A 12874-nucleotide genomic window follows, 5' to 3' on the forward strand; every position below is an offset into this window, starting at 1 on the left:
AACAGTCCTTGGGAGGTGCCCCTTGAGTGCACTAGACCCCCCAAGGACTCCCACTCTTCCACAAGGCCAGTCCACTTAGCTTCAACACCTGAGACTGAGCCACTTGCTCGGTGCCCTTCCTCCACACTCCTCTCCACTTCTTCCCATTACTCTCAGCCAGCACCAGCTCCCGGCACCTTGGAATATTCTTGTGTTCCCTCTTCATCTCTCACTACTTCATCCCTCCCTGCTGCTGTTAGCTCTAACCCTGCACACACCCTCCCCATGTCCTGGCACCCCAGAATTAGCTACTCCCCCCTTCTCCTCCCCTCCCACAGCTCTGTTCTCCCTTCACTGGTGGGGTCCTGAATGGCAACATTATACGCTCTCCTATCAAAAGAGGAGCTCATCTGACTGTCACACAAGCCAGGCATGAGTCATACACCTATTTACTCAATTTAGAATTCTACAGGTGGCGTATTTTCCTCTTAAAATGAGGAAAAGGCATGAAAGCTACAGTTATTAATATATCCAATAAGGATACATTAAATGCAATTTTAAAATGATTGATCGCACCAAAAAGGCACATGTCCAAAAATGATACTAGTGGGTGGGAGATAAGGCAAAAAAAAGGGAGGGGGGGCAAGGAAACTTGTCAAAACTTGTATGACAAATAAAGGTATAAAGTTATTACTACTCAGGTTCTTCAGAGATCCCACAGCTTCTAATAACCCAGGGGACAGGACTCCTTACCCAGCGAGGTCACCGTCTCATAGTTCTCCTGCATGACATCCCTGTAGAGGGCTCTCTGAGTGGGGTCCAGCAGAGCCCCCTCTCCCCTGGTGAAATACACAGCCACCTCCTCGAAGGTCACCGGCCCCTGAAAGAGCAAGAGTCCAACACACACCTACTAGCCACCGACTGATACAGGAGATGGAGCCTCTAGCAGGGTCCAGGTAGAGTTCTGTGGTAGGAAGCCCAACACCTCCTCATTGTGAGGAGCTGGATATGAAGGGAAGGGAATCTCCCCTAAGTCTGACAGGTGGGTGCCCCCTTCATATCTCTCAGCAGCCAGTGATTAGTCAGGCTCCAGCACCGGGAGTCTGGGGTCAGTTTTTGCCAGCCCCATGTAGGTGGGTTATTTTCTGTTCCAGAATTGAGGGCATTTCAACCTCCTCATCTCATGGGTCTGCTCCTAGAGTCTAGGCCATTTATTAAACAACTCCCAGCAGGTTTGCCACAATCTGTCCATCCTTCCTTTCCCATCCTGTGCATTTTCTGCCCCGCTCCAACCTCCAAACCAGACTGTGCAAACCTTCCCATCTCCGGTGTATTTGCTGTCCCGTTCCCTCCTGTAGGAACCCACCAGCAACCCCCCGATAATCCCTACCTGGACTGACTCCTTTGCAGCCATCTCTCTCCTATGTCCCATGGGAGGATGGGATGAGCTTGACTGAAACTTGGATGTCATTCTGCAGCCTGGCAGGGTGAGAAGGGCAGTTGTGGGGGTTTCAGAACAGGCTTCAGTTAATTTCACATCACGATTCCCCCAGGCTCTTTCCCTGCACACAGACACCCTAGATTCTGCCATCCTGGGAAAATGCTCAGTCTCTTTATTACAGTGTAGACCTGGCCCCTCTGGCCAGGCTAAGCCCACAGGCACATTTTTAACCTCCCTTCTCCCTCCCCCTGGTCTACACTGGAGGTGGAGGTTGATCTAAGATACACAACTTCAGCTATGAGAACAGCGTAGCTGAAGTCGGCTTACTTAGATCGACTTACTGCAGCATCCGACTGCTGCTGCTAACCCATCGACTCCGCATTCGCCCCTTGAGGCAGTGGCGTTGATGGGAGAGTGCTACCTGCCAATCCAGTGGTAGCACAGACCTGCCCTTTGTTTCCAAACACAAGGCTAGAAAAGAGCAGAACCAAAGGAGTCACTGTGGGGATTCCCTCGGACACTGACCCCAGGGCATCCACACCCCAGCAGGGGGAATATGGAGTCAGGAACTGGCTTTTTCTCTGTCTAATCCTTTGCTTGTTCACTGGAAAGTGATTCTGCCCAGGGATGCTGCAATACATGTGTCTGGGTGGACTAGAGAGCTGGAAATCTCTCCCCCCACTCATTTCTCCCACTGCCCCTTTCAATCTCTCCTTCCTTCCCCTATCCTCTCTCCTGTCTGTGGCTTAGAGTTTGTATTAACAGAGCCCAGGTCTGAGTTTCCAGGACAGAGCACATGGTAGGAAGGGGATGAAAAACCCCATACAGAAGGAACTGATTATCTGTATGTTGCTTGGACTCTGGAGGGCAAAGTTTCTAGGCATAAGCACGAGATCCCCAGCTGCTTAGCTGGGGTTAGTCCTAAAGAATATGCAGAGCTTGCTTATTATAGAAGCTTCTATTACCTTTGAAATTTAAGACTGCAACTCGTCTGCATCTATAGGATTACCTGCTTTAACTTCGTAAACAACTCTCCTTTCCTTTTAAATAAGTCTTAATACAGGTTATGACAGGACAGGCTACAAGTGTTGTCTTTGTTGGAAGATCTAAGATTCAGCTGACCTAAGGAAGTGACTGGTCCTTTGGGACTGGCAGTAACTTGAACATTGCTGTGATTCGTGGGGTAAGGCAGTGGTTCTCAACCAGGGGTTTGGGGTCTCCTGGGGGGCCGTGAGCAGCTTTCAGGGGGTTGCCAAGCAAGGCCGGCATTAGACTCGCTGAGGCCCAGGGCAGAAAGCTGAAGTCCCAGCGCATGGGGCTGAAGTCCAGGGCCCTCAGCCCCACCACCAGGGCTGAAGCCAAAGCCTAAGCAATGTAGCTTTGTGGGGGCCCCTGTGGCGTGGGGCCGCAGGCAGTTGCCCTGCTTGCTGCCCCCTAACGCCAGCCCTGGATTTTATATGCAGAAAACCAGCTATTGTGGCCCACGTGGGCCGTGGAGTTTTTATTGCATGTGTGGGGGGAGGGCTCAGAAAGAAAAAGGTTGAGAACCCCTGGAGGAAGGGACCATGTGTCACGAAGACGAGCTCACCTGCGTGGTGAGATATATGGGATCACCCAAGGGGACTGTCTGTGATTCCATGTTAATGCTGTTACAGAGCCTGAAGCGTTCACACTGGATACTTGGTTGGTGAAATCTCCATACAGACCTCACACCCAATTTGGGGTTTGTTCCCTGCTTCTTACCAGTCTGCCCGAGGCTGGTGCTCATGCTCTCGAGTCACTGGGGACAGCGTTACAGAGAGAGGGACTGTGACTTCCCCACGGTCACTAAACAGGTCCGTGACAGAGCCAGGAACAGACCCTGTTAACTCCAGAGTCCCGTCACCCGCAGGTTGGGAAGGCCCCTGAGCACACTGTATTAGGCTGCAGGAAGAGGTGTGCAGGGACTGCAGCTGAGCTGCCCTGCCAAGACGGCCTGTGCATCCATGGACAAACCACCTCGCTGGGGGGTGTCCCCTGGGTCAGGAGAAGTCAGTGTCCAGCCCTGTGGGGCTGTGCTCCTGGCTCATACCTCCAGCACTCACTGCTGCCCCTCCCTTACCAGCTGCACTGTTCAGCCAGCCCCAGGCCTCTGTGAGGTCACTTCCCCGCACCCCCACCACTTCAAACCTTCAAACTGGGACATGGTGCACCAGTACCAGAGTGCACTAGTGTAAACTCTGTCTGTACTAAGGGTTTGCACCAGTGCCTAACACACCAGTGTGGCAGAGACTTTCAGAAACAGCAGTACGGTGGCACTAGAACCTATTTCGAGCTCGGTCACGGACAGCCTGGGTGACCTTGGACACGTCAATGTTTCTCCTCCCAACTTCAGTCTCTTTACCCAGCTGCCCACTCACTGGGGTCTCCTCACTCTCCAGAGCTGCTCACCACTACACTCTGTGTGGGTGTCCCCAGAGCTAAGGCAGGTCAGCTCGGGAATAGTCTTACAAGGGGGGCTGGGGAGTCTCTTTCCCTGGAAGTTTTTAAGAACAGGTAGGACAAAGCTCTGTCAGAGATAATCTACAGATACTTGGTCCTGCCTCGGCAGAGAGATCTTGATGACATCTTGAGGTCCTATCTAGCCCTACATGTCTAGGATGCCATGCGATATATACTGTGATGGGGCAAGGCCGGATGGCTACAGTAAAGTACTGAGGAACAGGTATGTTAGCCCCAGGCTAAGCAAATCCCTAGGACCATGGTAACCAAAATGGCAGTTGCTCCAGGTTAATCAAGGCACCTGGGGCCAATTAAGATCTTTCTAGAAGGCACTGGAGAGAGCTACATTGATTGGAGCACCTGCAGCCAATCAGGGCAGGCTAATCAGGGCACCTGGTTTAAAAAGGAGCTCACTCCAGTCAGGGGAGGAGGAGCCAGAGGAGAGAAGTGTGTGTGAGGAGCTGGGAGCAAGAGGCGCAAGGAGCTGAAACTGAGTGGGTGCTGCTGCTGGAGCACTGAGGAGTACAAGTGTTATCAGACACCAGAAGGAAGGTCCTGTGGTGAGGATAAAGAAGGTGTTTGGAGGAAGTCATGGGGAAGTAGCCCAGGGAGTTGTAGCTGTCATGCAGCTGTTACAGGAGGCACTATAGACAGCTGTGATCCACAGGGCCCTGGGCTGGAACCTGGAGTAGAGGGCAGGCCCGGGTTCCCCCCAAACCTTGCTACTCCTGATCAGACATAAGAAGAGTTGACCCAGACTGTGGGTTCCACCAGAGGGGATGATCACTGAGGTGAGGAAATCTACCAATAAGCGCAGGACCCACCAAGGTAGAGGAGGAGCTTTGTCGCAATACATATAAAAACACAATATACAGACTAAAACCCACCACAACATAATGTCAGGCAATTCAGGGGGAAAAAAAACACAACCTACACTCCACAGCATAAAATGACAATACAAAGGAAAAGAAAGTAACACCATGCAAACGATGACATCCTAGGACAAAAGTACACAATGGAAAATAGCTCAACTCAAACCAACACAGCACAGGCACCAAACAAGCTGAAGCAAAACAATGCACCACAAAACAGCTACACAACATGGTGCGATCACAGTTCCAAATGGCCCCACGCAAAACAGCTCAGTGTAGAACAGGACACAGCACAAGAGAATTATTTCAGTGTAGGCCTGGAAGGGATCTTGAGAGGGCGTCTACTCCAGCTCCCTGTGATGAGGCAGGACCAAGTATCCATAGACATTCCCAGACTGGTGTATCTCTAACCTGGTTTTAAAAATCTCCAATGAAGGAAATTCCACAGCCTCCCTTGGAAGCCAATGCAAGGCAAACACAGACCAAAACAACGCTGTACACACACACGCTGGGCTTGGGGTTAAGGGGAGAGGCAAGAATTCAAACAATCTGGGTTCAGTTCCCAGTTTTGCCCCAAATTCTCCAGGCAAACTTGTTCGACACCGGCGGCTGGCCCATGCCCGCTGACTTGGGCTCACACGGCTCAGGCTGTGGGACTGTTTAATTGTGGTGTCCATGTTCCGGCTGGAGCTGCAGCCCAAGGTCTGGCACCCTCCCACCTCGCAGGGTCCTACAGCCTGGCCCCAGCCCAAGCCCAGACACCTACACTGCAATTAAACAGCCCCTTCGCCTGAGCCCGTGAGCCTGAGTCACCTGGCATGGGCCAGCTGGGGAGTTTTAATGGCAGGGTAGAGATACCCTTGGTGTCTGTGCAGCACCTGTCACAATGGGGACCCTGATCTTGGTCAGTGTCTGTGCAGAGCCCTGCACAACAGGGGCCTGACCTCAGTCGGTGTCTCTGCAACTCCCAGTATTACAGGATCCCGGATTTTGTTTAGGGCTCCTGCAGCAACTGGTAAAATGTGGGGGCAGGATCTCTGTCAGGGTCTGTGCAGTGCCCAGTACAGTGGTGGGGTGTGATCTTTTTTAGAGTCAATGCAATGCCAGACCCAACAGGGACACAGATCTCAGCTGAGGTCTCTGTAGTGCCCAGCACAATGGACGCAGCGGTTTGGGTCAGAGTCGTTCGCTGCCTGGCACAAGGAAGGGGGCGTGATCTTGGTCCAGGTCTCACTTTTACCTGGCACAACAGTGGGGTCTGATCTCACTTGGGGTCTCTTCAGCGCCTGGCAGAACAGGGCCCAGATCTCAGTTGGGGTCTCTGCAGCACCTGGCAGAACAGGGCCACGCTCAGTACGATAACAGCCCTGATCTCAGTCACGCACCTGGAGAGAAAAGTGGGAAGATTTTTGAGAATTTGATATCAGTATTTCAGAACTGAGGAGAAAATGGGGCACAAACTAAATATTTGTCAATATAAGGGACAAGCATCATGTGGGGAGATTTTATGTCACCATTCAAGAGAAAAGATGGGAAATTGGAGGGGATTATACAAGGATATTGAATCAACAAGAGAATGGGACGGATTCTTCTTGCCTCACACTCACAGGGAAAAGGAGTGGGGCTGGAGTCAGAAAGTCGCTGGCTGTGGGGAGGGGCTGGCAATGGGGTCTGGGGAGTAGCTGGACTGGGAAACCTGGGGCTGGGCCGTCTCCATGGGGGACACTTGCTCCTCCCTCCCCTTCCTGGCCCTTCCCAGGCCCCGTTGCCAGCAGAGAGTGGCCCCCCCAGCCCAGCCCAGAGGTGTCCCTGTCTCAGGGCCCCCCCAGCCTCTGCCCATTCACCCTCTGCCCAGCTCAGGAATCACTCGGGGGAACCATTTCCCACCCGCACAAGGACAAATCCCTGCAGGTGGAAATGGGGGAAACCCCCGAAACCTGAGACCTGAACTGGCCATTGGCGAAGGGGAGAGAAAATGGGGCACAATCGGGGGGGGGGGGGCAGGGAACTTCTCAGGGGTGGGGGGAGGGGGGTCACCCTGGGCGCTGCTCGTGGCTCTCTGGGGAGAAAGGGGGCAGGACGGGGGAGGAGGGGGGTCCCCACGGGAGGGGGCAGCGGTAAATCCGAGGGGATCTCAGCCCCCCCCTTTCTCTCCCCGCTCCTCGGGGGGGGGTCACCTGCTCCCCCCGGCCACGGTTAAGGAAGGGCTCTCCCGCCGCGATCTGCGCATGCCCAGAGCCCCAACGGCACCAACCCTTCTCCGGCCCGGGAGAGGCTCCAACGGCCCCGCGCGAGCCAGGCAGAGCCGCAGCGCCCAACGCTCCTTTCCAGCCCGGCCCCGGATCCGGTTCCCCCGCCAACGTCACTTCCGTTCCAGGGAGAGTCAGGAACTACAGCTCCCAGCCTGCCCCGGGGCCGCTTCCACCCTCTCCCGCCCAGGTAAGGGAGGTCCCCGGGGCCAGCCTGCCCCTCCCCCCACCGCTCATCATTTCCCCCGGCCCCGCCCCCTCTCCCAGCCGGTGCCTCTCAGACCCCCCCCCCCGCCTTTTCCCGGGGAGCGGCAGAGCTGGGGGGGCTTGTGATCTCCACGTAATAACCGGCCCCCCCACAGCCCAACCCCCAGCCCTGTCCCCGCCCCCGGCAGGAGCGTGTCCGCCCCGCGCTGCCCCTGCCCCCGCGCGCTGTCCCCGCGCTGCAGGGCTGGAGCAGCCCCCGCGCTGCGCTCCCGGCCCCGGCCATGGCCCCGCTGCCGCACAAAAGGGCGGGGGCCGGGCCGGCGGCTCCTCCCCGGGCCCCACGCAGCAGCTCCCCCAGCCCGTGCAGTGCTCGGCTCAGCAGAGGGTCTCAGCTGGGTCCCAGCCGCTGCAGCCCAGGGGGGGGTTGCGGGGCACGGGAAGGGGCTGGAGCAGCTGGGAGCGGGGGAGGCGCCGGGAGGGAGAACAAAGAACCGGGACCATCAGCCCCCGGGCAACTCCGGAGAGACCAGACGCTGCTGCCTCCATCGGGAGCTGAGCAGCTGCTGCTTCCCCCACGGGGTCTGTGCGGGGGGAGCCCGGCATTAACCCCGGTGGGGGGCTTCTCCGGCTGCAGTGGCGCCAGCTCAGGTAGGGGTAATTGGATGGTTGCTGGTGGGTTCCTGCTGGAGGGGGAGGGGCAGGAAATACTGAAGAGGTGGCAACTTCTGGGGAGTTAGGGCTGGAGGGGGGCAGGGAATACCCTGGGTGAGGACAGGGAGGGGGACAGAGTGTGACAAACCTGCTGGGACTTGTTTAACGTGGGCCTAGATCCTCAGAACAAACACTTGGGTGTTGGGGGAGAAAATTCCCTAATTTGTGAAACAGGAAATAGAGAAACCAACCTCCTGGGCAGGGCTGGGAAAACTGACCAGACTCCCAGTGCTGAATCCAGGGGCTGGTGTGACATGGAAAGGGGGCACCCAGCAGGGAGGTGTAGGGAAGATGTCCCGGCCCCTCACATCCAGCTCCTGGCAGTGGGGAGGGTGTTGGGTTCCCTACCATGGGGCTGTATCAGCCTCTGGCTAGTAGGGGTGTGATGGGTCTGCAGGCAGAGACAAGGGGTCACTCTTTGTTCTCTCACCGTGGTGCCCCCTGGCTGCTCTCAGTGTGGGGATAGGACCCTGCAGACTGTCCTAGAGCGTTCGTTCTAGGCAGCAAGCTGGCTAGACAGGAAAACATCAGACGCTGCTCCCAATGCTACCCTCAGTTTTTCAGAAATTAGTCGACTTTATTGCCAGAAGAGACCATCAGAGCATCTAATCTGACCCCCTGCATATCACAGGCCTCCTGTATGACACAAGAGCTACTTTTGGGGCAAACACATTCCAGAAAGGCATCTTGTCTTCATTAAATGACATCAGGAGATGGAGAATCCACCACTTTCCTTGGTAGCTTGTTCTTGTGGTGAATCATCCTCGCTGTTGAATCTTTGTGCCTTAGTTGTAATACGAATTTATCTGTCTTCACCTTCTAGCCATTAGGTCTTCTTATGCCTTTCTCTGCTAGATTAAAGAGCCCTTAAATACCCAATCTTTTCTCTCCATTAAGACACTTCAATGAAGTCACCTTTCAATCTTCTTTTGATAAGCTAATCAGGTTGAGCTCTTTCAATAGCTCACCAGAAGGTATTTTTTCCAGTCCTCAGAACATTAGGTGGCTCTTTGCTGCCCCAGCTCCAATTTCACAATATCTTTTGCAAATGAGGACACCAAAACTGGAGGCAGTATTCCAGTATCAGTCTCACGGATGCCGTGTCACCTCCTGTGATGTTATTGACATAATCTGTAACTGTATAGATCACCGTTGCGACCAATGTTCTATATTTGCAGCCAATATTACAGAGAAGTGCTCGTGTAAGGGGTCTATGGAGAGGTTCTGTTTGGCTGATTATAATGATGCTATCTCTAGATGTGTATCGTTTTTTGTAGTTGACATTATGAATATTGGCTCTATGCTGCCTGTACTTCAAACTTGTGCTCTGCTTCAGGGAATGATATCTTTGTTTAATTGATGAAAACATAAACTAGACACTTAGAGGATTGGAACTGATTTCAGCTGATGGACAGGTTTGCTAGGTTTTTATGCATTTGGACAGTGAAATATTGAGTGTTCATTCATTTCAAGCATCCTCGTATGGTGGAGCTCCTGAACATAATGGAGAATGGAAATGAAAATGTTTTTCTTTGTTCAAAGCCAGGTGCCCTCCTAAAAAAAAAAAAAAAAAAGGACCACTTGATCTGCAATCAAACACTCTACCACTGAGCTATACCCCCATTACAACAGGAGTATGGAATCGTGATCTCCAGGATTTTGAAGGACAGACCCTGCTTCATCGAGCTCCTTTGCCATTCCCAGACCACAGGTGGTTTTAAAAATGGGGTTTGATTAAACTTCTTCAATGTGGTAAACACCACAGCTTGCACCCCCACTGATATAGCTTCTCCCCATGACAGAGCTGCCACCTCCTGGGGAAGTGGATTGACTACACCAACAGGAAAACTCTCCCCCCTCCCTCAGCATAGAGCAGTGGTTCTCAAGCTGTGGGTCAGGACTGTAAAGTGGGTCGTGACCCTGTTTTAATGGGGTCACCAGGGCTGGCATTAGACTTGTTGGGTCCTGGGGCTGAAGCCAAAAGTCTGAGCCCCCCCACCCAGGGCTGAATCCCTCAGGCTTTGGTTTTGCCCTCCCCCCACTGGGGCTCAGTCTTTGGCTCTCTCCCCCAACCCCCGAAGTGGGGGGGCTTGGTCCCTCTTTCCAGGGCTACGTATTAAGTTATTTTGGCAGAAGGAGGTTGCAGTGAAAGGACGTTTGAGAAACCCTGGCACAGAGCATCTCCATTACTGAGCTGCAGCAGCATAGACTCACTGTTTGAAACATTGACCTGGCCTTAGCCTCTGAATATGTCTAGGCTTGGCTCCCTGTGGCACTGTTGTGATCAGACCCTGGAAGTGCAGCCATGGAGACACCACACACCAGCCTTGCCTAGCTGGCAAGCATCAAACCTTCACAGAAAGACACCCATGGTTTTCTAGCCCAGCTACCTAAGGCCTCAGCCACAACCACTTAACACAGGGGCCTTTCTACACTCTGGTTCTGTTCTCTCTGAAGGGTCATTTCCAATTGTTTGCTCAGACCAGCTTCCCCAGCGCACTCACTGCTGTGCAGCTCTGTAAGTGTGGCCATGGCTGAACAGCCAGAGTTCCTGCCCATTTCCCCACTGGCTGGAGCATGATTAGAGTGTGTTTGTGGTTAATGATGTTGCTGTAGATTGTTCATTCCCTGCCTTGGCAATTCAGACAGTCCCTTTTCCAATTGTATCGCCAGCACCTCTGTGATTCCAATAACAGAGGCAGGTTTTCTCTGGGCATTGAGATTTTTGAGGGCGTTGGTGGCTCCGTTCTTTCCTCACCCTGGAGTAAACTCAGCTTTTTATTCCATCCTTGATGACTCATGGAATAACAACAGCAGCATGAAGAGGAGAGTGAATATCTCACTGCCAGGGGGGAAGGTGGACGCATTCCCTCTGTCTGGCCATTGCCATTGCAGGAGAGAAGGTTTCAGTGGAATCGAATGCCCTGGCTCAGACAATAGACACAGGGAGGTTTTGCTGTTCATGGATCTGTGCAAAGGAAATTGTGTCTGTGTGAAAATGAGGAGGGATATGAAATGCCCAGGTGGTGGTGCCTAAGGCAAAAGGGAACCCTAGAGGATTAGAATAGGATAAGTTCTCAAGCAACATGTTTCTTACTTTGTCCATCTGTTAGTTTTGTTTATTATCGATGGAAAGATTCTGCCATTGGGTTGTGTTTACATAGAAATTGACATTTACCAACAAATACGTAATTCTTCCAAGCCTGCCTAGTCTGCTGGTGGTCAGTTTAGAGGGACACACACTCTTCCCACCTGCCATGTCAACTTCCCACAGAGCTGGAATCCTTCCCTCATCTCCCCACAGACCACTGCCCCACCCGCACTTCTGGGGTCCCCTCCCAACACTGTCCAACTCCCCTGCTGGCAGGATCCCTTCCCATTCCTTTCATTTCCTGCCTCCCCTCTGAGCAAAAGCTCTGCATTGTTCCCACAATGGGAATTGAACCCAGGCCACCTGGGTGAAAACCAGGAATCCCAATCATGAGACCATATGGGACTTGTATAGTCAATAGCACATTTACACATTCACACCCAACAATTCAAAGTAGCCATTCAAAAAAACTTCAAAAACAGACTTCAAAGAGAAATTGCAGAGTTGCAATTGATTTGCAAACTTAACACCATTAATTTGAGCTTGAATAAGGACTGGGAGTAGCTGGCTCACTACAAAAGCAATTTTCCCTCTCTTGGTATTGACACCTCCCCATCAATTATGGGGAGAGGACCACATCCACCCTGACTGAATTAACCTTCAACACTGGTTCTCCCCTTGTACGGTAACTCCCGTCACTTCATGTTCCAATCTATATTTATGCCTCTATCTGCAATTTTCACTCCATGCATCTGAAGAAGTGGGCTTTTTACCCATGAACGCTTATGCCCAAATAAATCTGTTAGTCCTTAAGGTGCCACCGGACTCCTCATTGCTTTTAATTCTAAGCTGATCTTAACCCTTTCAGTACCCTTACAAACTCAGATGCTTCTCACCACAGGCTGGCTGGTGGCTTTTCAGCCAGGCTCTCCCCTTTCATCAGCTCTTCGGTTGCTTGGTGTGGGGGTGTCTGTAGATGTAGGTGGCAGAGAGAGATAAAGCCTGGCAAATGTCTCTCCTTTTATCATGTCCTTTCTTCCCTCATGGCTTTGCCCCCCCCCCACCTCTTCAGAGTCAGGTGAGCATCACTGCGTCTCTCCAAGCAAGTCTGAGCAATTCCCCTGGGGTGTCCTCATGCAGGTGAGTCATTGCATTGTAGCTCCCTTGCTGGACAATGGCTGTCGATGGGTTGTTTGACACCCTGTCCGGGTGTTGATTACTTTTCTTGCTGTTGCCACTGGGGAGCTAATATTTGTCTGGCTCCCCCACCTTGCAGCACAGTGACAACCACACTGCACAATTCTCATAACTTCATATGCATGAATGATCTACATCTATGGGTAGAGAAGTGACTTTCAGCCGATCATATCCTTTCCCTGATACCTTACAAGTCATGCTCTATATGTAAGATCACGATGATTATGGGGGTTACAGCCGCTCCCCCAAAGGTATAGAATGTCACACTGAGATTCTGTGTTCATTTGTTCTGTAACAGCATTACAGAGATCCAGTGACTGACCAATGGCATTTCCAAGTGCTAAAATAGCAAGTGATGTTGGTCTCTCATTGGCCATCAGCGACTGAAGATGTGGTTTAATGAGCCGGAGCTTCAAGGCGAGGGTGGCTCTGTCCACTGCCTTCCGTTGCGCTGCTGGGCCCCAAGTCCCTGGTGGCCAATATGTGACGCTGGGAGAAGAGAGTGGGGTGGCAAGTGGCGGCAGGACTTTTGCCACCAGGGTCTAGCTGCCCAACTTCCTCCTGGTACTGCTGGCCCCCCGTCGCCTTCAGGTAACCCAGGAACTAAGGCAGGAATAGGGTGAGGAAGTAGTAAAGCCAAGCAAGG

General features: G+C 52.7%; 1 long non-coding RNA gene across 1 annotated transcript; it reads right to left on the reverse strand.

Annotated features, from left to right (window-relative positions):
* Positions 1–801: 801 nt before the first annotated feature.
* On the reverse strand, positions 802–6074 carry LOC123358502. Its single transcript, XR_006575737.1, has 3 exons — positions 6014–6074; positions 1370–1458; positions 802–859 (listed from the first exon to the last, which is right to left on the reverse strand). It is a non-coding gene; the product is annotated as an uncharacterized LOC123358502 (long non-coding RNA).
* Positions 6075–12874: the final 6800 nt, after the last annotated feature.

The sequence above is a fragment of the Mauremys mutica genome, unplaced genomic scaffold (assembly GCF_020497125.1).
Source record: "Mauremys mutica isolate MM-2020 ecotype Southern unplaced genomic scaffold, ASM2049712v1 Super-Scaffold_100084, whole genome shotgun sequence".
Lineage (NCBI taxonomy): Eukaryota > Metazoa > Chordata > Testudines > Geoemydidae > Mauremys > Mauremys mutica.